The 25,407-nt window shown below is 46.5% G+C and overlaps 1 protein-coding gene across 4 annotated transcripts in view; it reads right to left on the reverse strand.

Annotated features, from left to right (window-relative positions):
• LOC139278463 (interferon regulatory factor 6-like) overlaps positions 1-25,407 on the reverse strand; it is a 93,197-nt gene that overhangs the window by 20,993 nt on the left and 46,797 nt on the right. Inside the window, exon 1 of one of the 4 annotated variants that reach the window (XM_070897275.1) lies at positions 24,959-25,024. The exons of 2 other annotated variants lie outside the window; for them this stretch is intronic. The gene's annotated coding sequence lies outside the window, so the exon portion shown is untranslated. Of the gene's footprint in view, positions 1-24,523; positions 24,788-24,958; positions 25,025-25,407 lie in introns of those variants that run through there. One more of the 4 variants, XM_070897273.1, reaches the window with a different exon arrangement.

Raw genomic sequence — 25,407 nt, forward strand, 5'->3', positions numbered from 1 at the left:
AAGTAAACTGCCCTTCATTTACAGTTCACTTTGCTGTGTGCAATTTGGCTACTGTGTTTGCCTACAAAACATCCTGAGGATGTGATCAGGTGCTATATAACAGCGAGGTCTCTCAGTACGTGGCTTTTAATTCATCTTACTCACAGACTTGAATTCATGAATGATCCAAAATTGAATCAAAATCGCCTCCTAACTTTAATTGTACATTACTGGCCACAGAAACAAGAAAAACACAAATGCTGTAAATCTCAAGTAAAAACAGGAAGTGTTACAAATATACACATTAGCAAAGAAAAAAAACAGGCTATCATTTCAAGTGGGGGCCTCTTGACAGAACAGATATTCTGCAGGGGAACCAAACTAGTAGTTTATTAAAGTAAAGGTTCCCTTCTCTCCACTTTATCAGATCTTGTGGTGAACATACCAGGAGTGGGTAAACTGACGATTTGTACCCATGTCTCTTTCAGGCCCGTTTTATAATTAAGTAAGGATGTGATAAGAACATAAGAAATAGGAGCAGGAGTAGGCCATTTGGCCCCTCGAGCCTGCTCCGCCATTTAATAAGATCATGGCTGAACTGATCATGGACTCGGCTCCACTTCCCTGCCCACTCCCTATAACCATTTATTCCCTTATCACTTAAAAAATCTGTTTATCTCCGCCTTAAATATATTCAATGACCCAGCCTCCACCGCTCTCTAGGTAGAGAATTCCACAGATTTACAACCCTCAGAGAAGAAATTCCTCATCAACTCAATTTTAAATGGGCGGCCCCTTATTCTGAGACTATGCCCCTAGTTCTAGGTTCCCCTATGAGTGGAAATATCCTCACTGCATCCACCTTGTCGAGCCCCCTCATTATCTATATATGTTTTGATAAGATTACTTCTCATTCTTCTGAACTTCAATGAGTATGGGCCCAACATACTCAACCTATCTTCATAAGTCAACCTCCTCATCTCTGGAATCAACCTAGTGAACTTTCTCTGAAATCAACCTAGTGAACTTTCTCTGAACAGCCTCCAATACAAGTATATCCTCTCTTAAGTACAGAGACCAAAACTGTTCGGAGTACTCTAGGTGTGGCCTCACCAATACCCTGCACAGTTGTAGCAGGACTTCTCTGCTTTTATACTCCAGCCCCCTTGCAATAAAGACCAACATTCCATTTGCCTTCCTGATCACTTGCTGTACCTACATACTAACTTTTTGTGTTTCATGCACAAGGACCCCCAGATCTCTCTGTACTGCAGCACTTTGCAATTTTTCTCCATTAAAAAATAATTTGCTTTTCTATTCTTTCTGCCAAAGTGGATAACCTCATATTTTCTCACATTATACTCCATCTGACAACTTTTTGCCCACTCACTCAGCCTGTCTATATCCCTTTGCAGATTTTTTTGTGTCCTCCTCACAATTTGCTTTCCCGCCCATTTCCCCTCTTCCCTCCCCTGCACTATGGAAGTGGCTCAACCTCTTCTCCACCTGGACCATTCCCATCATTGTCCAGATCCTATCTCTAGCCCAGTTGTGCCTTGGACCCCGGGCAGAAACCCATGACGTACTGTTCTCTGATACACTTTGGACCAGCAAAATGCTCAGTTAAAGCATTAAACAGCCTTTAAAAAAGTTTCGTTTTTACTTAGTGATGTTCCTACATCATCCAAACCTTCGATTAGATTCCGGCCTGTAACTCACTCCCGGGAATCTGTTATTCTATATATAACCCCCCCCCCCCCCAAACCTTCGATTAGATTCCGGCCTGTAACTCACTCCCGGGAATCTGTTATTCTATATATAACTACCCTCCCCAAACCTTCGATTAGATTCCAGCCTGTAACTCACTCCCGGGAATCTGTTATTCTATATATAACCCCCCCCCCCCCCCAAACCTTCGATTAGATTCCAGCCTGTAACTCACTCCCGGGAATCTGTTATTCTATATATAACCCCCCCCCCCCAAACCTTCGATTAGATTCCAGCCTGTAACTCACTCCCGGGAATCTGTTATTCTATATGTAACCACCCCCCCCAAACCTTCGATTAGATTCCAGCCTGTAACTCACTCCCGGGAATCTGTTATTCTATATATAACCACCCCCCCAAACCTTCGATTAGATTCCGGCCTGTAACTCACTCCCGGGAATCTGTTATTCTATATGTAACCACCCCCCCCAAACCTTCGATTAGATTCCAGCCTGTAACTCACTCCCGGGAATCTGTTATTCTATATATAACCCCCCCCCCCCCAAACCTTCGATTAGATTCCAGCCTGTAACTCACTCCCGGGAATCTGTTATTCTATATATAACCACCCCCCCCAAACCTTCGATTAGATTCCAGCCTGTAACTCACTCCGGGAATCTGTTATTCTATATATAACCACCCCCCCCCAAACCTTCGATTAGATTCCAGCCTGTAACTCACTCCCGGGAATCTGTTATTCTATATATAACCACCCCCCCCAAACCTTCGATTAGATTCCAGCCTGTAACTCACTCCCGGGAATCTGTTATTCTATATATAACCACCACCCCCCCCAAACCTTCGATTAGATTCCAGCCTGTAACTCACTCCCGGGAATCTGGTATTCTATATATAACCCCCCCCAAACCTTCGATTAGATTAAAAGCCTGTAACTCACTCCCAGGAATCTGTTATTCTACATATAAATTACCCAAACCCTTGATTAGATTCCACCCAGTGACTCATTCCTGGGAATCTGTTATTCTACATATAAATCACCCAAACCCTCGATTAGATTCCACCCAGTGACTCATTCCCGGGAATCTGGTATTCTATGTATAAACCACCCGAATCCCTCGATTAGATTCCACCCAGTGACTCACTGCCATTCATGTAACTGCTGGGAATGTGCACACCTGCCAATAACAGGAAAGTCCTCAATGTTATTGTGTGGGCAGGATGGGATGCCTGGAATATGAACTCAGGTGTGTGTGGAAATCTCCCTTACAATGCTCACCACTCAAAGAGCGTTTGTGTGTGAAGTATGTGCTGATCGTGATGTGGGATCAGTGCTTCCATTTTGGGCGCCCAGCCTCAGCATCAAGCACTCTTAGGGCAGGCACAACACAGTTAGGTGTGGTGTTAAACCTCCCTCCCTCTGCCCCTGCAACACGTTCGATCCCGAACCTCAATCATGCAGCTCCTCTTACACCAGACTGACATCTTCCATCTGCCACAGCAGCCATTCTGTGGCCCTCTTGGAGTGAAATCGACTATTTTGGAGCCAAGTTAGGACAGTTTCACTACAAAGTGAACAGAGACATCTAACCTAGTTTCATATGGACCCCTTATAACTAGGAGTGACACGAAGCGAGTTAAGGTTAGAAGAACGAATCAACAGTGTCTTTGATATCAACAGGCTTCAGTGAAAATAGGCTGAAGGGACAATTTAAATCTCACAGGCCTATTCTCAGTCATGATCAAGTCAAATATATTGGGCAGGGATACTCAGTGAGATATATACACTGCAGGGAGTGAGGTATATACACTGCCGGGAGAGGCAGGCAGTGACTAGTGGGGTGCCGCAGGGCTCAGTGCTGGGACCCAGCTATTTACAATATACATTAATGATTTGATGAGGGAATTGAGTGTAATATCTTCAAGTTTGCAGATGACACTAAGCTGGGTGGCAGTGTGAGCTGTGAGGAGGATGCTAAAAGGCTGCAGGATGACTTGGACAGGTTAGGTGAATGGGCAAACGCAGGCAGATGCAGTATAATGTGGACAAATGTGAGGTTATCCACTTTGGTGGCAAAAACACGAAGGCAGAATATTATCTGAATGGCGGCAGATTAGGAAAAGGGGAGGTGCAACGAGGCCTGGGTGTCATGGTACATCAGTCATTGAAAGTTGGCATGCAGGTACAGCAGGCAGTGAAGAAGGCAAATGGTATGTTGGCCTGCATAGCTAGGGGATTTGAGTATAGGAGCAGGGAGGTCTTACTGCAGTTGTACAGGGCCTTGGTGAGGCCTCACCTGGAATATTGTGTTCAGTTTTGGTCTCCTAATCTGAGGAAGGATGTTCTTGCTATTGAGAGAGTGCAGCGAAAGTTCACCAGACTGATTCCCGGGATGGAAGGACTGACATATGAGGAGAGACTGGATCGACTGGGCCTGTATTCACTGGAGTTTAGAAGGATGAGAGGGGATCTCATAGAAACATATAAAATTCTGACGGGACTGGACAGGTTAGAAGCAGGAAGAATGTTCCTGATGTTGGGGAAGTCCAGAACCAGGGGATATAGTCTAAGGATAAGGGGTAAGCTATTTAGGACTGAGATGAGGAGAAACTTCTTCACTCAGAGAGTTGTTAACCTGTGGAATTCCCTACCGCAGAGAGTTGTTGATGTCAGTTCATTGGATATATTCAAGAGGGAGTTAGATATGGCCCTTACGGCTAAAGGGATCAAAGGGTATGGAAAGAAAACAGGAAAGGGGTACTGAGGTGAATGATCAGCCATGATCTTATTAAATGGTGATGCAGGTTCGAAGGGCTGAATAGTCTACTCCTGCACCTATTTTCTATGTTTCTATGTTTCTACACTGCCGGGAGTGAGGTATATACATTCAGGGAGTGAGTTATATACACTGCAGGGAGTGAGGTATATACACTGCCGGGATACTCAGAGAGATTTACACACTATAACATTGGGAGTCTACCACAAGCCACTTGGTCAGCTTAAGGAGGAAAACATACAGATATTAGGAAGGGTGTTATAATGGGACATTTCAATCAACTAAATATAAACTGGGGAAACCCATGATTTAGAGTCAGAGTTGGCCGATGACTGATTTTTGACCAATGTGTCAAGGACGCCATCAAAGTTGATGCTAATCTTGATTTATTATTAGTAAATGACTAAGAAAATGTACAAGAGATAGAAGTCATAACATCCCAAGGGAGAGGCAACGACCACAGAAAGACCACGTTCAAGATGATCCAGGAGTCAGAAATACCCAAAGACCAGGAACCAAGGGCCCAATTTTGGCCATGACTTGCTCCAATTTTTTTGGACTAAGTTGGTTTTTCTGGCGCAAGTTAAAAAACGCCATTTTCCCCAATGAACTTGCTCCAAGTAACTCAGTTAGGTACGATGTTTTTTAGTTGAGTTTTGTTTCCCAAAAGGGGACATTCCCAGCCACTTACGCCAGTTTTGGCCATTTATGCCACTTTGGCCAGCTAAAACTTACTCCAAATCGACTTAAGTCAGCGTATGTGGCCAACTCTGAAAAACATTGCGGGCAGTTAAGAATTCGGTGCATGTTAGTACATTTAAAGCACCAAGACTTACAAAGCACAAAAATAAGCATTCAATAACAAATAAAAAATACAAGGAAGCTGAGAGGACCTGCACCAAGACTTACAAAGTGGTAAACAACGGCCAAAAAGTAACAAGCAATCAATCAATAACAAATAAAAAATAGAAGTCCTATCTTTATGCCAGAAACAAGTTTTTTTTTTAAGTCCCTCCCCCCCCCCCCGCCCCGCCCATCAAAACTCTCCTCTTCCCCTCCCCCCGCCAATCAAAACTCTCCTCACTAAACAAAGCACAACCATCAATAAATAAAAAAAACTCAAGTCCTACCTCGGCCTGGGAAGTTAGCAGGCCGGCCGGCCTGTGTGGGAGGCCACTTGGCCGGATATAGGGGCTGCGAGCATCGGGTCCTGCTCACAGCCCGCAGGGCACGCTGGGAGGGCAAGGAGCATGCGCGCAAACTTCACTGCGCATGCGCGCAGCTGCCGGCAGTGTTTTCTGTGCTGGGCTGTTGCTCCGCCCCCCACTGCACTACGTACGCCACGCTGGGACACCGGAGACTTGACAGAGCGGGCAGGATGGGGCCACTTTTATTCGGCGCCGTTTCCAGTACGCAAATCGGCGCATTTAGGGTAAGTGCGCCGAAAAAAGGAGTTGGGGAATATTGGGCTCATAGTATATAATTTTAACCAGGTTAGCATCAATGAAAGGCAGGCCTCCAGGTGTGATCTTCACTCTGGAGTTAACTAATAAAGGACTAATGTCACTACAGTTCAAGTACAACACATTGCCTCATGGAGGCATTATTAGAGCATCTAAGGACACAATAATTGGCAACGAGATTACGAACTTTCACGTGAAAATGGCTACCCTTGGTACGTTGCAGCAGTTTGCCGATGGTGATGATTGGGACGCCTTTGTGGAGAGTCTCGAACATTTCTTCACAGCAAACGACCTGGCAGGAGACGACCCGGCCACACTGGCTGATAAGCACAGAGCTATCTTGCTAACCAGTTGTGGGCCCACCGTCTATGGCCTCGTCAGGGACTTGCTGGCACCAGCGAAGACAATGACCAAGACGTACAAGGAGCTCGTAACCCTGATCCATGAGCAACTCAAGCCCAAGGAGAGCATCCTCACAGCCAGACACCAGTTCTACACCCATCGACGGCCCGAAGGCCAGGAAATCACGAAATACGTCGCAGACCTCAGGAGGCTGGCGGCACCGTGCGAGTTCAGCAACCACCTCAATGAAGTGCTGCGGGACATTTTTGTCATTGGAATTGGCCATGAGGGCCTTCTTCACAAGCTACTGTCGGCGGATACCACAGTCACACTGCAGAAGGCCATCTCTGTGAGCCAGGCATTCATGACCTCGACCTGCGACTCTAGGCAGATGACTCATCCTCAGGACTCAAACCCGGCAGGTACTGTGCACAGAGTGGCGCCGTTTAGAGGCTGGATTGTAGAGTGCGAACCCTCTCAGGGAAGAGAGAACAGGCCCCCCCGAGTCCCTTAACTCAGAGTCCGCCGAGGGGGTGGGGGGGGGGGGATTAATCGAGTAGCTCCATGCTGGCGTTGTGGAGGGAATCACAGGGCTCATCAGTGCCGCTTTAAAGACTATGTGTGGAAAGGCTGCAGCACAAAGGGCCACCTCCAGCGAACGTGTAAGAGAAATATGACTCACTGTGTCGATGAAGAGTCTGCAGATGGCCATGAATCCAGCATGGATTATGAAACGATAGACAGAGAGGCAGCTCCACCCCACGATGAGGTATACGGCATGTTTACCTGCACCACCGAGAATTCCCCGCTGAAGATGGAAGTCGAGGTAGATGGCGTTCCAGCCTTCATGGAAGTGGACACGGGGGCGAGCCAGTCAGTGATGAATCAAGAAGCCTTTGCGAGGCTATGGGACAATCAAGCTGAACAACCCGAGTTGGTCCCGGTTCAGGCAAAGCTGTGCACCTACATCGATGAAATTATCCCAGTCGTTGGTTCTGCGAATGTAAAGGTACTCCATGATGGCACTGTGGATTGTTGCAGGTGATGGACCAACGCTGCTCGGCAGAAGGTGGATGGAGAAGATCCATTGGCAGTGGGAAGACTTCAACCCTCCAGCAATCGACATCCTCCGCATTCGGAGGCACAGCAAGCCCTAACTTGAGGGTGGACCTGGCACCAGAAAGCAGACCAGCACAGCACCAACTCAACACGACTGCATGGAGATGATCCAGCTGAGACAACCCGAACACACCTTCCAGGCTCCAGTGGCAGGACTCCGGAGGAAGAAAATCGGATCCAGAGGCGACTTCCCAGCTTCAGTGGCAGAACCCGGGGAGAAGAGGATCACCGCAGCCGACATCATGGATGGAGGAAAGATGGCACCCAAACCACGAGGTGAGATGCTGAAGGAAAAGATGGCCGTGGCCAGACCACGAGGTGCAGCGCTGATGGAGCAACAAGTGGCACCAAACGGAGAAGAGGGTTGGGGTAAAGCAAGCAAGGCTCTCTTAAAGGAGGACTGCAACCCACTACAATTAAAGGGACAGTTCCACACACACACAAGCAATGTAATCGCAACTATAAGTTAGAGATAAAATGTGTAAGTGATGATCAGAGTTGTTTACATACAATGAGCAAGGAAAAGTCGCGTGATCGCGATCGGAACTACAGTGTATCCATCATAAGTAATGAAAAGTTGTGCGATGTAGGATTTCAACTGCACGCAGCCAATGCAGTGGGCAGACACCCATCGGGAGCACACAGGTCCAGCGAGCTACCCAATGCTGTAGCCTGCGTCCCGGGGACCAGAGTTATGCACCATGGAGTGTGGCCACAAGCAGCAGACACACACGAGCTGCAGAGCAAGCGACCTCAGCAAGGCAAAGGCACCGGTATCGATACCCTGCCCCTGATCGGCTCCACCTCTCAGGCACTCGAGCCTCGAGCCTGAAAGAGCAGACTGTGCTAAGGCGCAGTCCCCAGGCACCTCATCGCCACCAAGACCATACCCGTAAACGAAGGGTCACCCGCTACAGTCCCCCCAAAAGGGACCGGGACCACCCAGGATCCCAAACCAAACAACGCCCAGGCCAGCGAGTCAGCAGTTCCCTGTGCACTGCTAGACGACAGCTCCTCAGGGAGCAGCAGCGACCCAGGGCGCAAAGAAAGGACAGGGAGATCACAGGCATCTGTGAACCTGCCTGACGATAGGAACCACAGCAACAGCCCCAAGAGCAGTCAACTTGAGCCAACCAGGTTCCCACTGCCAGCACTGGGCACCGCACCGCCACCAGACTGCAGGGACACCATCCAGCAGCTCTGGAACTAAGTTGTCCTTACACACCCGTCACCGCATTGATAATGTATCTCACCAGCCTAATGTACTTGTCTCACAATGGAACCACTAATGTAATGCAACCTTGTTTTTCTGAACTTGAATGTACATGAATGCAATGAGCCTCCGGCATAATCTATATGAGGCGCGGGGGGGGGGGGGGGAGAATGGAGTGTACAGGGACGCACACAAACAGCAACCACCAGCACTCTACTGCACCAACCACTCATCCAAGATTGAAACGACCTGCCAAGGGTCAATCAGATAGAGCTAAGCCCAGAGCACAATCAATGCAGAGGCGATTTGCACTAAAGGCTCAGGGGAGAGTGATGTCATGTATCTTACATGGCTACTATTGGTACTATCACAAGGTTTGGGGCAAATCTCAAGACACAGCCTTTGAGAAGGCCAAGTATCTGCTATGTTCAAGTAAGTTACTTATACACCATGACCCATGTAAACGTTTAGTGCTAGCTTGTGACGCCTCATCGTACGGGGTTGGCTGTGTGTTACAGCAAGCCAATGTATCGGGCAACCGCCAACCGGTTGTGTCATGTATCCTACATGGCTACTGTTGGCACTAACACAAGGTGTGCTACCAGAGGGCACAGCAGTGGGAGATTTGTAGGTTACCTGTACAGGTGTGCCTGGCCTATTATAAAAGGCAGGCCACCAGGTGTGATCCTCACTCTGGAGTTAGCAAATAAAGGACTAAGGTCACTACAGTTCAAGTACAACACATTGCCTCGTGGAGTCATTATTAGAGCATCTAAGGACACAACAGGTTGCATACTCGTCTAGAAGTCTGTCTAAGGCTGAGAGAGCCTATAGTATGGTCGAGAAAGAGGCGTTAGCATGTGTATATGGGATTAAGAAAATGCACCAATACCTATTTGGACCGGTTTGAGCTTGAAACTGACCACAAGCCGCTCATTTCGCTGTTTTCAGAGAGCAAAGGTATAAATACCAATGCTTCGTCCCGCATCCAAAGATGGGCACTAACATTATCCGCTTACGACTATATTATCCGCCACAGACCAGGCACTGAAAACTGTGCCGATGCTCTCAGCCGGCTACCATTACCCATCACTGGGGTTGAAATGGCGCAGCCCGCAGACTTGCTACTGATCATGGATGCTTTTGAGGGCGAGGGGTCACCCGTCACAGCTCGCCAGATCAGGACCTGGATCAGCCAGGATCCTGTGCTATCATTAATAAAGAGTTGCGTCCTAAATGGGAACTGGTCGGCCGTTCCCAGGGAAATGCAAGATGAAATTAAGCCATTTCATCGACGCAAGGATGAAATGTCCATCCAGTCGGATTACCTCTTATTGGGTAATTGCGTGGTTTTGCCAAAAAAAGGCAAGGAAACGTTTATACGCGACCTACACAGTACCCACCCAGGCATCGTCATGATGAAGGCAATTGCCAGGTCGCATGTTTGGTGGCCCGGCATTGACTCGGACTTGGGAGTCATGCGTGCATCAGTGCAACACTTGCTCGCAACTGAGCAATGCACCAAGGGGGGCTCCACTGGGTCTGTGGTCATGGCCCTCCAAACCATGGTCCAGGATCCACGTAGCTTTTGCCAGCCCCTTTCTAGGAAAGATGTTTTTAGTAGCTGTGGACACTTACTCCAAATGGATTGAATGCGTAATCATGTCATCCAGCACGTCCACAGCCACCATTGAAAGCCTCCGGGCCATGTTCGCCACCCATGGCTTGCCCGACGTCCTTGTCAGCGACAATGGACCGTGTTTCACCAGCTCGGAATTCAACGAGTTTATGACCCGCAATGGCATCAAGCATTTCAGGTCTGCTCCGTTTAAGCCCGCGTCTAACAGTCAAGCGGAGTGGGCAGTCCAATCAAGCAGAACGTGAAACGCGTGATGGATGGTTCCCTGCAGACCTGCTTGTCTCGCATTCTGCTCAGTTACCGGACGCGACCCCACTTGCTCACCGGGGCTCCCCCGGCAGAATTGTTACTGAAGAGAATCCTCAAAACCAGCTCTCCCTAGTCCACCCGGATCTTAATGAAACCCGGCGACACCGGCAGAACATGTACCACGATCGCGCGGCTGTTTCACGTGACATTGATGTTAATGACCCTGTGTTTGTCCTAAGTGGGTTGCTGGCACGGTTTTGGCCAAGGCAGGGAATAGAATGTTTATAATCAAACTGTATAATGGCCAAACATAGAAACATAGAAAATAGGTGCAGGAGTAGGCCATTCGGCCCTTCGAGCCTGCACCGCCATTCAACAAGATCATGGCTGATCACCCACCCCAGCACCTCCCTCCCACACCCCCTCCACACCCCCCCCCACCGACCCCCGCAGCTGCTAGGACCACATCCAACTCCCTCCCGAATACATCCAATGAACTGGCATCAACAACTCTCCGTGGCAGGGAACCCCACAGGCCAACAACTCCCCGAGTGAAGAAGTCTCTCCCAATCCCAGCACCAAACAGCCCACCCCCAATCCCACCCCCCGGCTCCGGACCCACCCAACACCGGGAACCCCCCCCAGCACACAACCCGCCCCGTCCCGTCTGAATCCTTCCCAAATGCCGAACACCCCCGGATGTCGAGCCCCCAGCCCCGGCCACGTGCAGAAAGCATTTAGATCAGACCAAATTGCGATTTACTGACAACCAGGAATGACTTGGAGGACATCACCATCAACGATCCACCAACACACACCCAACCAGCAATCGATCTTGCTGTCAATCACGAGGATGAACCCACCATTCCTGACAGTCCGGTCAGGCCAGCCGCGGTGCAGTGCAGCAATGGTCTGGCTAACTCACACACACCAGGGTTTGAACTTCGACAATCAACCAGGGAGCGAAGGGCTCCAGATCGCCTCAACTTGTAAATAACTTGTACCGAAGACTTTTGGGGGTGGGGGGGGGGGGGGGGGAGTGATGTTATGTATGTAACTATGTAATACTTGCCACCAGAGGGCGCGACTGTTGGAGCCCTAATGGTCACCTGCACACACATGCAGGGCTGGTATAAAAGGTTGGCTGCCATGTTGTTTAGGCACTCTGGAGTTGTAATAAAGACTAAGGTCACACCAAGTTTAACTCTCAGTACTCAGCCTCGTGGAGTTCTTCTATACACAAGTAACTTGCTCTTTGATTTTTTCTGCCAAAGTGCATGACCTCACACTTTCCAACATTATATTCCATCTGCCAAATTTTTGCCCACTCACTTAGCCTGTCTACGTCCTTTTGCAGATTTTTTGTGGCCTCCTCACACATTGCTTTTCCTGCCATCTTTGTATCAGCAAACTTGGCTACGTTATACTCGGTCCTTTCCTCCAAGTCGTTAATATAGATTGTAAATAGTTGGGGTCCCAGCACTGATCCCTGCGGCACCCCACTGGTTGCTGATTGCCAACCCGAGAATGAACCATTTATCCCTACTCTCTGTTTGCAGTTTGTTAACCAATCCTCTAAATGAGACAGCAATTAAAGCAAATGATGTTCCACAACACTTCAGTAGAAGACAACTGGAACATCTGCAAAGGTATAAGGCGAAGCAAGTCGGATAAATATATTCCCATGCCAACAAGCTCCAACTAAGCAAACATGACTGCAAATGGATCAGCAAACAAATTAAAAAAAGAGATAAAGAGGAAAATAGCATGTGCAAATCCTACAGGGAGAAAGGAGAAGGAACCCACTGATATAAATACAAGAATTGCAGTAACATGTTAATGAGTGATCAGATAAACCTGGAAAAAAGCACAGTGCTGCAGTAAAACAATCTTTCAGCAACACAACAGCAAGAGGGCAGTCAGAGAAGTGGTGGAAGCCATAAAAGATGTAAATAAGCTTGAAACTGAGGGAGAGCACACAATACCAAATGTTCTGAAGGATTACTTCCTCCAAGTATTCACAGGGGAAGACATGAACAACATGCCTTTTCCAAACAAAGAGATTCGACAGAAAATCAATGACTTTGTTACAACACAAATGGAAGTCCTAGATTGGCTAGTTGGGCTCAAAACAAATAATTCCCCATGAATAGATAGTACTTATCCCAGAGTGCGGAGAAGGACTGTGGGGGGGGGGATTTGTGAGGCACCTGCAATCATTATGAAGGAGTCAGTGGACATTGGCGAGGCCCCTATTCAAAAAGGGGGACAAAACAGACACAGACAGCTACAGACCCATTAGTCTCACTTCCATTCCATGTAAAATAATGGATTGCAGATTATCTGTACAACAATAACCTAGTTCACAGCTGTCAGCATGGATTTAGAAAGGGAAGATCTGCCTGACCAACCTATTCGACTGCTTTGAGAATGTGACGACCCAATTGGACGCCGGTGAGCGCATGAGACAGTGTGCCTCGACTACAATAAAGGCCATCAAGTTAACACACAGCAGCGGGGATTCAGGGCAAACCCTGGGAATGGATAGGAAACTGGGAAAAGGGTAGGAAACAAGAAGTACTTGTTAGAGGAGTTATATCATGATGGAGGCGGCGGGAGTACTGAAGCCTCAGGAGTTGGCACTGGGATTGGTACTGTGCCATGGGATGTTCTATGTTAAAGATGAGAGTTAAATGAAAGTTGTTGTTTACATAAACGATCTGGATTCAGCAACTCATGGCAAACTGGTTACATTTACAGATTGTACCAAACTGGGGGGGGGGGGGGGGCAGTGGAATTGGAAGAGGCAGCTCAGAAATTACAGAATGAGTTGGACAAGATATAAAAAGCAAGCAGAATAATGATGGATGATATTTAATGTAGATAAATGTAAAGTGCTGCACATAGGAAGTGAAAATAGACAACACCCACACTCCATGAACGGTATTAAAATAGCTTAAAATGGAGCTGAATAGATCTACAAGTCTTAGACTCGACGCGCAACATGTCCAACCAATGGAGAGCAACAATCAACAAAGCTTGAGGATGGATGGATGATGGGAGGGTGACCAGGAGAGCATTGGAATCGTCAAACACAAGTCTGCTGTGTCTGCTTCTGTTAAAGTTCCAAGACGAAATGAGACTGGGATTGTCTCAATTCACTTCCTAATGACTGCAGGCCAACAGCACAAACCTGCCCAGAGTTTGACATGAACAGTATGAAATTGGAAATCTCACCCAGACAAACCACGAGGATGACTGATGTGATAAACGAAAGTTTCTGAGGATGCGGTTAAGGTGAACAGCTGGGGAAGAACAGCGGGAATTTGACTCTGCAACTGCCACTGCTAACTCATGATGGATATCATTTTAGCAGGTAACCAATATGCAGTAATCAAGGAAGTAAAGCACACACAACGATCAAAAAACACTTGCACACTCTGCTTTATATCTTACCATTTTACCAACAAATGCACAGGAAGGTTAAAGTTCACCTGCATGGGCCTTGCAAATGTGAGTACTGATCACAGGCTAATACTCACTTTTATTTCCGAATCAAAAATGCATTTAGCCTCATGTGGAGAAACTTGAGAAGCTGCCATCGTTCTCCTTTGAGCAGATAAGGTTAAGGTAAGATTTAAAAGATTCTCCACACCATGAGGGTTTTGATAGAGTAAATAAGGAGAAACTGTTTCCACTGGTGGGAGGGTGGGTAACCAGAGGACACAGATTTAAGTTAATTGGCAAAAGAACCAGATGGGAGATGAGGAGACTGTTTTTGTTTACACACTGTCTTATGATCTGGAATGTACTGTCTGATAGGATGGTGGAATCAGATTCAATAATATCTAGGGAAGGAAACCTGCCATCCTTACCCGGTCTGGTCTATATGTGGCTGCAGACCCACTGCAACGTGGTTGATTCTTAACTGCCCTCTGAAATGGCCTAGCAAGCCACTCAGTTGTATTCAAAAAGGGGATTCGCCACCACTTTCTCGAGGGCAATTAGGGATGGGCAATAAATGCTGGCCTTGCCAACGATGTCCACATCCCGTGAATGAATAAAAAGCAAAAATATAAGCTAGGGCTGAACTAGTGTTTTATATAGGGTTAGAATAACTTGGCTTTTGTACTCTATGCCCAGGATCCCATGTGCGTTATTAACTGCTTTGTTACCCTGTCCTGACTCCTTCAAAGATTTGTGCACAAACAACCCCAGATCTCTCTTTGTTGCACCCCTTTTAAAATTGTAACATTTAGCTTGTACAGTTTTATCGGCCAGTATATTCATTAGTCTCCGACCTGCATAAAAGGTGGTGATGGATATCTTTTGCAGAACACATAACTAAACCAACACAATTTCCTTGATTGTTTCACTGGTTAAATTTGAGTGAGTCAATCAAATCACACAGTCACAGAATGATCAGCCATTCGGCCCATCATGCCTGTGCCGGCTCTTTGAAAGAGCTATCCAATTAGTCCCACACCCCGCTCTTTCCCCATAGCGCTGCAAATTTCTCATTTTCAAATATATATCCAATTCACTTTGATTATTGAATCTGCTTCTACTGCTCTTTCAGGCAGTGCATTCCAGATGATAGCAACTCTGTGTGAAACAACGCCTCCTCATCTGCCCTCTGGCTTTTTTGCTAATTAAATCTTAAATCTTAAATCTGTGTCCTCCGGTAACTGACCCTCTCACCAGTAGAAACAGTCCTTCGGAACAAATCAGAGACCATATATAAGCTGCAGAGTGCACAAGCAGTGTGGGGCAGGACACATACTGAGGGGGAGGGATATACTTGTTCTTATTTACAAGCTGCTGCATGGATTTGTTTTGCAGCCTTGATGAAGCTGGAGAGTAAGCCACTGCCAGGTTAGTTGGTGAATGAGACTATCCAGCTCTGCTCCGTCACTCAGTGGCAGCTGCGAGCATTGCTGTACACCGTGGCGGAGGTGCAGCGAAAGAGGGTACGGGGCCCAGAAGAGCCGAGGGCCCAGAGGCAGCACGGGCCTGCCCACACTGCGATATCTGTGCGCGCTATGTCCGTGCAGCAGAGCAGGTCTCCAGTTGTCCTGGTTTACTCTTGTCACTGGATAAAGGCCTAGCTCTGTCAAGCCCGTGTGGTGGCTGATGTGCAACGGTCACCACACGTTAAAAAAATTCACGCACAGGCATCTTCCACCCCCTCAACTGCAGTTCGGGACTGCAACATCGGGTCCTTCATTGAAACATCTGTGGAAGCAAGTCATCCTCGTTCGAGGGGCCCCTATGATGACATCGTCGCTGAGCATAGGATTGCCACCATTTGCCCAGTGCAATACAGGGCGAGATAGGACATTAAAATAAAGGGTTCGCCCGCACATGGGTGAAAGAACTCTGTTGTGCGCATGTACAACCTTTTGCGTACTGCAGCAAATTAAACTGGACTTTTGATAATCAAAGTCTATCAAAAGGTGTTTGAAAACTGACTATTGGTCTTCTAACTGGATGGGTAGACCTCGGTAGTCTTCCCTTTCTATTTACTAAGGGATCTGAGTGATGCAATGGATTAAAGATTGATCTAGTCACTTGTAGGGTGTTCAAATCCAGCCTGTAACATCAATGTTGCTTTACATGGATTTTTCATGGTGGCTGTGATGCAAGCATTAAAAGCATCAACAACAACTTGCATTTAAAGCGCACCTTTAACTTCCCAAGGGCCGTTATCAAACAAAATTGGGCACCGAGTTACAGAGATATTAGGACAAATGACCCAAAAACAGACAGTTAGGTTTAAGGAGTGTCTTAAATGAGGAGAGGTAGAGAGGCGGGGAGGCTTAGGGAGGGAATTCTGGAGCTTAAGGCCTTGGCAGCTGCAGTCATGGCCGCCAATGTTGGAGCAATTAAAAATTGGGGATGCACACGAGGCCAGTATTGGAGGAGTGTAGATATCTCGGAGGATTGTAGGGCTGGAAGAGTTACAGAGATAGGCAGGGATTTGAAAAGGATGAGAATTTTAAAATTGAGATGTTGCTGGACTGGGATCCAATGTAGGTCAGCAAGTACAGGAGTGTTGGGTGAACTGGACTTGGTGCCAGTAAGGATATGGGCAGCAGAGTTTTGGATGAGCTCAAGTTTATGGAAGATGGAAGGTGCGAGGCCAGCCAGGAGAGCTTTGGAATAGTCAAGTCTAGAGGTAATAAAGGCATGGATGAGGGTTTCAGCAATAGATGAGATGAAGCAGGGGTGAAGTCAGGGGTGAGTGTTACGGAGGTGGAAGTAGGAGGTCATGGAGTAGCTATCGGACAAGAAGCGTGATGGTTTAAGTGTTCTTTCCCTCACACACAGTATCGGTAGCAACATACAATATAAGCCAATGCTAACACTGGCATTGCAGCCAGCAGGAGTTGGATATGCCGGCTTGCTTCAGTTGATAACATCCCTTCTTTGGGATTTGATTCAGGACTTGCACACACAACCTAGGCCCACACTCCTGTGCAGTACTGTTTTGTCGGACGGGATCATCCTTCAGTTGAGATGTTAAACCTAGCTTTCGTATGCCTCGGTGAAGGTGTTGACGATGGCTTGGAGTTCGGCCTCCGAGTGTGCGCAGATGCAAGCGTCGTCCACATACTGTAGTTCGATGACACAGGATGGGACGAGCTTGGATCTAGCCTGGAGGCGGCGAAGGTTGAACACGTTCCCATTGGTTCTATAGTTTAGTTCCACTCCAGTGGGGAGCTTGTTGAGAGTGAGATGGAGCATTTCAGCAAGGAAGATCAAGAAAAGCGTTGTTGCGATGCCGCAGCCCTGCTTGACCCCAGTCTGGACGTGGATTGGGTCTGTGATGGATCTGTTGGTCAGGATCACAGCTTGCATGTCATCATGGAGCAGGTGGAGGATGGTGACAAACTCCTACACAGCAAGCGAGCCCCAGGTGGGCAGAGGAAACGTTTCAAGCACACCCTCAAAGCCTCCTTTTTAAAGTGCAACATCCCCAGCGGCATCTGGGAATCTTTGGCCCAAGACGACCCAAAATGGAGGAAGAGCACCTCGAGTCTCGTCGCTGAGAGCATGCAGAAAGCAAGCGCAGGCAGCGGAAGGAGCATGCGGCAAACCAGGCTCCCCACCCATCCTTTCTTTCAACCACTTTCTGTCCCACCTGTGACAGAGACTGTAATTCCCACATTGGACTGTACAGTCACCTGAGATCTCACTTTTAGAGTGGAAGCAAGTCTTCCTCGATTTCGAGGGACTGCCCATGATGATAATCCTAGCTTTCGTCTGGCAGCTGGAAGATCTGATGGCATTTTCTGAAGAACAAAAGGATGTTCTCCTGATGCCCTATAAACATTTGTCCCTCAGCAACAATATCAACTAAAACACCACACACACAGAGTCATCGGTCATTCATCTCTTTTGCGGTTTGTTAAATGTTGCTGGGAAATAGAAGCACCCTACCCAATGGCCACTGCCAGTAGCCAGAAGTAAGTATGCGCACAGTTCTGGTCTCCATATTATAAAAAAGGGTGTAGAGGCATTGGAGAAGCTCAAACAAGATTCACAAGGCTGATTCCAGAACTGAGAGGTTATACCCATCAGGAAAGACTGAACAGGCTGGGGCTCTTTTCTCTGGAAGAGAAAGTTGAGGGATGACCTGATAGAGATCCTTAAAACTATGAAGTGGTTTGATAGTGTAGGCATAGAGAAGACTTGTGGGTAGTTCAAAACTAGAGAGCATAAATATAAGATAGTCACTAATAAATCTAATAGGGAATTCAGGAGAAATTATTTACCCATAGAGTGGTTGGAATGTGGAATTCGCTACCACAAGGAGTGTTTGAGTCAAATAGCACAGATGTGTTTAAAGTGAAGCTAAATAAAGACATGAGGGAGAAAGGAATGCAAGGATATGTTGATAGGGTTAGATGAAGAGGGTTAGATGAAGGAGGCTCATGTGGATCATAAACACCAGTATGGATCAGTTGGGCTGACTGGCCTGTTTCCGTGTTGTAGACTTGATGATGTAACTCAATATTTTTCTTTCTTGTGTCTCTCCGCCTCGTGGATAACACAGAACAATGAGGGTGGTCACTGACCTACTCTTTGGTGATCACAAATAGTGTTCTGAATCTGACTGCCGGTCTGTGCATGGGACTGAATATGGTGACTTTTCCTTTGATTTATCATGCCTGCTTGGACCAATTTGGAGAAGGAGAGAAATACCTGACTTCCACTTAGCCCTTGTCCATGGGAGACAAGGCTGGCTTGGGAACTCAGCCCGTGGAGGAATGCAGCTAGAGATCCAAGTCCTACGGCACAACATGCAACGCAAATATTGGTTTACAGAGAGAATTAGGAAACATAGGAACAGAAGGAGGCCTTTCAGCCCCCTTGAGCCTGCTCCACCATTCAATTAGATCATGGCTGATCAGTAACTTAACTCTCACTTTGGTTCCTGATAATGATTCTGCTGCTCATTTAATCCATCCTGCCTTCCACCCTAACAGACCTTCCCTTTTGTTCTTTCCTCCCCTCTCCTTTCCCTGCCTCTGTACTTGCTTAAACCCGTTACATCTCTAACATAATCCAGTTCCGACAAAAGGTCATCGACCTGAAACCTTAACTCTGATTCTCTCTTTACAGATTCTGCATGATCCGCTGAGTATTTCCAGCACTCTCTGCTTATATTTCAAATTTCCAGAATTGTGCCTTTGTAACAATCTATCAATCTCAGTTTTGGTTACAATATACTACAGGGGAAAAAAAGATATACTTCACCCAACACACTTAACTCCTCACCTCAGATTGCTCCCAGCACAACCAACATCAGTGATTAACCATTTGGATTTCAACCAGGAGTGATACAGCTCAAACACTCACTCCAGGCATAAACTAAGTTTGGAAAGTCAGAATCCAGAATCACACTAACCGTGTGCTCAAGTGAACACACCCACCATTATGCTTCACCGAAATTGCAATGGACAACACTGAATCACCCATGCTGTCAAGTCTAATTATCCTTGTAAACATTGTTGTAAGGTTGCGTGCCCGCCTGCCGATCTCTCCTTCTCTCTTGCACTCCTGGAATGACACCCCTTCCATTGCCAGCCATTTAAATCATTTCCTTCCCTTTACTCCTGAAAGTGCTGTATCACAGGCACTGGCAGCCCTATGACACTTCTTCCAAGTGGTCAGTCTTTAAGTGAGAGCAGGTGGGCTATTCCACCACAGACAACATTATACCCAAGTCCAAACCTGTCCTAGTGTCCACCTCCACACTTCCCAGGGAATGTCAGTGAACAGTGAATGGGGATCCCAGCTGAACTGGGGTGATACAATTTGCCTCGATGCCACTAATCCAGGGATGTCGAGGCCACAAATAGCTCACATAATCCAGCACAGACTGATGTTAAATCAGGAAGCTTCTGATCTCTATGGCTTAGGTATGACCAGGCACCATCATTACCCAATAGGGCAGCAAAGAATATTCCCACTAAGAACATAAGTAATAGGAGCAGGATTAGGCCAGACGTCCCTTTGAGTATGATCCGCCATTCAATAAGATCATGGCTAATCTTCGCCCTCAACTCCACTTTCCCGCCCCATCCCCAGATCTCTTGATTCCCCTAGAATCCAGAAATCTATTGATCTCACCCTTGAATATACTCAATGACAGAGTATCCACAGCCCTCTGGGGTAGAGAATTCCAAAGATTCATAACCCCGAGTGAAAAATTTCTGCTCAACTCAGTCCTAAATGGCTGACCCCTTATCCTGAGACAGGGGAAACAACCTCTCAGCATCTACCTTGTCAATCCCCCTCAGAATCTTACATGTTTCAATGAGATCACCTCCTATTCTTCTAAACTCCAGAGAATTTAGGCCCAATCTACTCAATCTCTTTTCATAGGACAACCTTCTCATCCCAGGAATCAATCTAGTGAACCTTCATTCCACCCCTCTAAGGTAAGTATGTCCTTCCTCAGGTACAGAGACCAAAACTGTACACAATACTCCAGGTATGGTCTCACCAAAGCCTGTACCATTGCAGCAAGACTTCCTTACTTTTGTACTCCAACCACCTTGCAATAAAGACCAACATACCATTTGCCTTCCTAATTGCTTGCTATGCCTGCATGTTAATTTTGTGTTTCATGTACAAGGAACCCCAAATCCCTCTGAACACCAACATTTAATACTTATTCACCATTTAAAAAACATTCCGTTTTTTTATTCTTCCTACCAAAGTGAATAACCTCCCATTTCCCCACATTATACTCCATCTGCCAGCTTCTTGCTAACTCACTGAACCTGTCTATATCCCTTTGCAGACACTTTTTGTCCTCCTCGCTGCTTACTTTCTCACCTAGCAGACTTGGATACATTACACTCGGTCCCTTCATCCAAGTCATTCATATAGATTGTAAATAGCTGAGACCCCAGCACTGATCCTTGTGGCATCCCACTAGCAATAGCCTGCTAACCTGAAAATGACCTGTTTGTTCCGACTCTTTGTCCTTTAACCACTCCTCTATCAATGCTAATATATTACCCTCAACCCCATGGGCCCTTATCTTGTGTAACAAACTTCCGTGTGGCCCCTTATCGAATGCCTTATGACAATCCAAATATACTACATCCCCTTTATCCACCCTGCTAGTTACATCCTCAAAACACTAATAGATTTTTCAAACACAATTTCCCTTTTATAAAACCAGATTGACTCTGCCTAAGCATATTATGATTTTCTCAGTTCTGTTACCAATTCCTTAATAATGGATTCAAGTATTTTCCCGATGACTGATATCAGGCTAACTGGCCTATAGTTGCCTGTTTTCTCTCTCCTTCCTTTTTTGAATAGTGGTGCTACATTTGCTATCTTCCAATCCACTGCTGATCTCCTGATTAGTAAGCATTGGATCCATGTACTTGCCACAAAAGATATTAGAAGAGATCCTACCTCTAATTCCTTGTAGTGAGTCTGTGACAACCCACACAATAATGTCTACTTACCTCAATCTGATAGACTGGGGGAGACCAGGTGTCATGCATAGAAGTTATAGAGGGAAGGGTTTGGTTAGATATTAGGTGGTTATTTTTTTTTAAACCAGAGGATTGTAGAGCTCTGGAACAAGTTGCTGGCTCGTGCAGCAAGTACTGATTCTCTGCAAACCTTCAAAAGAGAGCTGAGCCGGTTCCTAGCTGGGGCCGAGATCATGTCTTATAAAAGGTAGGTGAAATACTAGATAATATAAGCATGGTCAATGCAACATGCTCCATGTTGGAATCAATTATTAAGGATGAAATAGCAGTGCATTTGGAAAGCAGTGACAGGATCGGTCCAAGTCAGCATGGATTTATTAAGGGGAAATTATGCTTGACAAATCTTTTGAGGATGTAACTAGTAGAGTGGACAAGGGAGAACCTGTGGATGTGGTGTATATAGACTTTCAAAAGGCTTTTGACAAGGTCCCACACAAGAGATTGGTGTGCAAAATCAAAGCACATGGTATTGGGGGTAATATACTGACGTGGATAGAGAACTGGTTGACAGACAGGAAGCAGAGTCGGGATAAATGGGTCCTTTTCAGAATGGCAGGCAGTGACTAGTGGAGTGCCGTAGGGCTCAGTGCTGGGATTTGCAGTTCTTTACAATATACATCAATGATTTGGATGAAGGAATTGAGTGTAATATCTCCAAGTTTGCAGATGACACTAAACTGGGTGGCGGTGTGAGCTGTGAGGGGAACGCTAAGAGGCTGCAGGGTGACTTAGACAGGTTAGGTGAGTGGGCAAATGCATGGCAGATGCAGTATAATGTGGATAAATGTGAGGTTATCCACTTTGGGGGCAAAAACGCGAAGACAGAATATTATCTGAATGGTGGCAGATTAGGAAAAGGGGAGGTGCAACGAGACCTGGGTGTCATGGTTCATCAGTCATTGAAAGTTGGCATACAAGTGCAGTAGGCAGTAAAGAAGGCAAATGGTATGTTGGCCTTCATAGCTAGAGGATTTGAGTATAGGATCAGGGAGGTCTTACTGCAGTTGTACAGGGCCTTGGTGAGGCCTCACCTGAAATATTGTGTTCAATTTTGGTCTCCTAATCTGAGGAAGGACGTTCTTGCTATTGAGGGAGTGCAGCGAAGGTTTACCAGACTGATTCCCGGGATGGCCGGGCTGACATATGAGGAGAGACTGGATCAACTGGGCCTTTGTACATTGGAGTTTAGAAGGATGAGAGGGGATCTCATAGAAACATACAAGATTCTGACAGGACGGGACAGGTTAGATGCGGGTAGATTGTTCCCGATGTTGGGGAAGTCCAGAACCAGGGGACATAGTCTAAGGATAAGGGGTAGGCCATTTAGGACTGAGATGAGGAGAAACTTCTTCACTCAGAGATTTGTTAACCTGTGGAATTCCCTGCTGCAGAGAGTTGTTGATGACAGTTCATTGGATATATTCAAGAGGGAGTTAGATATGGCCCTTACAGCTAAGGGGATCAAGGGGTATGGAGAGAAAGCAGGAAAGGGGTGCTGAGGGAATGATCAGCCATGATCTTATCGAATGCTGGTGCAGGCTCGAAGGGCCGAATGGCCTACTCCTGCACCTATTTTCTATGTTTCCATTGCCCAAGGGGGTTGGAGATTAATTTTCCAGACTTATTTTCCATAACTAGTTGTAGGGTTTGCTGTTTTTTTTTAATTCTCCCAGGAGATCATAAGGCTACTGCTGGTTAGGGGGGGGGAGGGGGTGTCTAATCATAATGATTCAGGTGACAAGCTAGTGTGGGGCAGGCTTGATGGATCAGATCCTGCCCATCATTTTTGTATGTTTGAACGTCTATATTCCATACCCCTGCAGAGAGGAGACACAACAGGGAGAGATACTGCATTACCAAGGCTCCAAAGGTTTGAGTGAGGGCAGTTTTCTCAATTCTTGTCGGTAGAGACCTTTTTGGTTTCCTGGGCAGGAGGGTGTCGGGATGTTGCACCATCACCTCTTATAGATACTGCTGAGTCCCACTGAATTCTCTAGTGTCCTTGGGCGATTGCCAGACCTCTCTTTTACTCTCTCCCATCCCATGCACATTTATCTCTCATTCTTACATTCAATTAATCTCTTGAACCATCCTATCGTTCCCTTCCCCCATATGACCCTTCCGGTTTGCCCTGTTCTTTTCTTTCTCGAGATCTCAAAACATTGTTTCTCTTTGCCACTCGACAAACAACAGGCCTGAAAACCCCAGGCTTGGCTTTACTTCAACTGCATCTTGATTTTGATCATCTTCTCTCTCATTAAGCTTGGCCCATCATCTGAGTTGCTGATATAACAGCACGCGTCAAACATCCTACTGCCTTGATCACCAATAAACATACACTGTTACATATACACTGTTTTGCTGCGTGTGTCATTTTGGCAGTAGTCCACATCTGCATCATCATCATCCCGCATTAAATCTACACGAAGTATTATAACAAATAGGTACAGTCCAGTCCAGCAGAGACAGGATTTTATAAAGTAACACAGACAGGATGTAACCTTCTACGAATTCAATGTCTCATCGAATCCTGTAATCTGGACCTCTCCCCTAATGCGTTTGTAAAACAATTATATTAAATAATCGCCGACGAGCCCCATGGTTCAAAGGAACTGGAGCTGAATACCACCCCAGCCGAGTCCACCAATTAATAGAATTGTAGCTTTCCCTTGGTGGGCATTATATATAAACAGTAGTACTCGAAACATTTATATCAAATGACAGATCATGCAAACTTTTAAAAATGATTTTAAAAAACGTCAATTCAAGTTTCAAGCATTTTAACACAACCCCAAAAAAGAGTGACAGTTCCCAACATTTAACTAACTCGCACCGTGATGTTTACATGTGACAGGGACAGCCACCATACACAATGATGCAACTGCAAGGCACTTGAATTCATATAAAAAAAACAAACGCGGAAGCTGCTGACTTTAGCTGCAAAACAAACTCCCAACTGTCTTTAAAAATTGTGACTGATGTTCTCTTACCGGGAATCGTGACTGAAGACCGGAAATTGACAAGCTGATCACAAGGACATTGATTCTATCGATTCCGATCCCTGCTCCAGTGTCAGGTTTTCTTCGGGACCAGGCATTTCTCCCTCTTCACTTGGATTTTTCTCCGTGTTTTTATGATGAGCGATCACTCACCGACTTGTTCGTATGTCGATCGACCAGTGACAGTCAGACCGAAAGTGTGTGTTATTACCCCCTCAGCTCCCAGTTAGAGGATGTGAGAGATCCAACCTCACTTCCTGAGTTTCAAGCTGAGCTATAATAATTTAACCGTAAAATGACGCCGAGCTTACAGCTGTTCCTTGCACGGTCCCCACCCTTCCGGGTTCCGGAGCCACACTCTTCCAGCACAGGTGAGAACTCACCTGGGGAACAAGACGGAGACAAAATACTGAACCCCACACTGACCTGGGAAAGGAAGCAGAGATCATTTCCCGCAGAGGCAGCCCATTTACAGGAAGAGAAAGACACCCACCAGGCAACTTGCAAAGAGGAAAACACCTTTAGAAAAGGGAAAAAGTCGAGAAAGTGCACTTGAAAAGTAGCAAGTTTTTAAATACGGAATAACACCTGGAAGATGCATAGCCACTGCCTGCCCCCCAAAACGATTTAAAATTAAATACGCGACAAAACCCTTCATTACTTTTTGAAGTGACTTGTTATGTAGGCAATCGTGACTGACACAGTAAAGCTCCACAAACCATATTCTCTCGAGTTTAGAAAAATGAGAGGGCATCTCATTAGAACATATGGAGCAGGAGTAGGCCATTCGGCCCCTCAAGCCTGCTCCGCCATTCAAAGAGATCATAGCTGATCTTCTACTTCAACTCCACTTTCCTGCACTATCCCCATATCTC

The sequence above is a fragment of the Pristiophorus japonicus genome, chromosome 13, assembly GCF_044704955.1.
Source record: "Pristiophorus japonicus isolate sPriJap1 chromosome 13, sPriJap1.hap1, whole genome shotgun sequence".
NCBI lineage: Eukaryota > Metazoa > Chordata > Chondrichthyes > Pristiophoridae > Pristiophorus > Pristiophorus japonicus.